Consider the following 2,472-nt stretch of genomic DNA (forward strand, 5'->3'; position numbering starts at 1 on the left):
GTTACAATTGGTCCAGAATGGAGCCGCGCGAGCGATATGGGGTGTATCTAGATACACACATGTTACACCTATCCTCTGCGAGCTGCACTGGCTCCCCATTGGTCTCCGGACGCGCTTCAAGGTGCTAGTCGTTCCTTTTAAAGCCCTACATAGTTTAGGACCTGGCTACCTGAGACACCGCCTCCTGCCACTTACCTCCCAACGACCAACAAGATCGCACAGGTTGGGCCTCCTCCGGGTGCCGTCAACCGGACAATGCCGGCTGGCACCCCCCTGGGGGAGGGCCTTCTCTGTTGCTGCGCCGGCCCTGTGGAACGATCTTCCCGTAGAGATCCGGACCCTTACCACTCTCCCAGCCTTCCGTAAAGCCGTCAAGACCTGGCTGTTCTGGCAGGCCTGGGGCTGTTGATTGATATCCAGCCCCGCTTAATTGTATTTTTTATTCTTAAATTTTAAATGTTTCTTTTGTCTTGTTGTGAGCCGCCCAGAGTCCCAATGGGAGTGGGTGGCATACAGATTGTATTAAACTTGAACTCGAAACTCGAAACTTGTTTAAGGAGGTGTTTATTGGGTAATTAGTAGGGGGCCTTAAATGATAAGGAACCAATTCTCTTTGAGTATTGCAGATTTAAACAAGGGATTGTGCTTCTAATATATGCCCCATTTTCCTTTGATATTTATTTTATTTATTTATTTAAATAAATAAATTTATTTATTCAGCCACTCAGCAGTGGCTGAGTGGCTAAGATGCTGAGCTTGTCGATCTGAAAGGCCAGCGGTTCGGTGGTTCAAATCCCTAGCGCCGCATAACGGAGGGAGCTCCCATGACTTGTCCCAGCTTCTGCCAACCTAGCAGTTTGAAAGCACGTAAAAAAAAATGCAAATAGAAAAATAGGGACCACCTTTGGTGGGAAGGGAACAGCGTTCCCTGTGTCTTTCGGCGTTGAGTCATGCCGGCTATAATAACTAAGATGCATGCAAGACTCAAGATGAGATATTATCAGTTGAAAACCTAGACCAAAAAGAGCAGTATACTGTAACCAGATCCCCTGGCCCTCCCAGTTTCCCGCCATCTGTCCTGTCCTTTATCAGGGCAAAATGGAAAGTTGGAGCATCCGATACAGACACCGGGCACTTCCTGCCTTTCTATCTGTGCCTGGCATCAACTCTTGGGCCTCTGTGTAAGGTTGCATTGCAGCGGAGAATATGGTTGAGTAGGCTCTTGCTGAGACCCAGATGGTGCAGTTGGAAGCCCTCTTGTGCAGAATAACAGAACAACAGAGTTGGAAGGTACCTCAGAGGTCTTCTAGTCCAACCCCCTGCTCAAACAGGAAGCCCTATACCAGGGGTCAGCAACCTTAAACACTCAAAGGTCCTAACTGGAGCCCCCCCTATTCAATTCTGGAGCTGACTGGAAGTCTGGTTCCTCCCGCACGACCATAGAGTCTCCTCCTAGCACAGGGTCTTTTTTCCTCTGCCGACCAGAAGCCCGGTTCCCCCACCATAGAGTCTCCTCCTAGCACGGGGTCCTTTTTCCTCTGCCGACCAGAAGCCCGGTTCCCCCACCATAGAGTCTCCTCCTAGCACGGGGTCCTTTTTCCTCTGCCGACCAAAAGGCCGGTTCCCCCACCATAGAGTCTCCTCCTAGCACGGGGTCCTTTTTCCTCTGCCGACCAGAAGCCCGGTTCCCCCACCATAGAGTCTCCTCCTAGCGCGGCATCCTTTTTCTCCAACTGTCGTAAACGAAACCCCTATCAATTGTGGAGTCCATGCCATTTCTGTGGTGGTGGGAGGAGAGAATCCCAATACCGGAAAGGTTCTAAGTTGGGGAAGGTTCATAGAACACGTGCATCCATCATAAGGTATACAGGCAACTCCTTGACTTCCAACTATCTGTTAAAAGTGACCGAAGTTGTAACGGCACTTTAAAAAGTGACTCATAACCGTTTCACATGATCAAAATTCAAGCGTTTGGCAACTAGCATGTATTGATGATGGTTGCAGCATCTGGGGGTGGGGGTGGGGGTGGGGTTTGCACGTGATCCCCATTTTCCAATTTTCCCCGCTAGTTTCCATCCAGTCCATGGGGGACACCTGGATTGGCTTACGATTGTGTGATTCGCTTAACAACGGCGGCAAAAAAAAAAAAAGGGTTGTGAAAATGAGTGCAACCCATCGCCTGGCTTAGCCATGGAAATTCTGGCCCCATTGTCGTCCTGAGTCCAGGACTACATGTTCTCCCCCTTGAATCAATAATTTGAGTAACTAATGCAGAGTAAGAAAGTGAATGCAGAAAGTAACGTCTGCCACCTAGTGGTCACAAGGAGATCTTCACCAGGCGACTCTGTGCTGCTTATGACATTACAATAAACATATCTATATCTATACCTCTGTCTGTCTGTCTGTCTGTCTATCTATCATCTGTCTGTCTGTCTGTCTGTCTGTCTGTCTATCTATCTATCTATCTATCTA

The sequence above is a fragment of the Thamnophis elegans genome, chromosome 16 (genome assembly GCF_009769535.1).
Source record: "Thamnophis elegans isolate rThaEle1 chromosome 16, rThaEle1.pri, whole genome shotgun sequence".
NCBI lineage: Eukaryota > Metazoa > Chordata > Lepidosauria > Squamata > Colubridae > Thamnophis > Thamnophis elegans.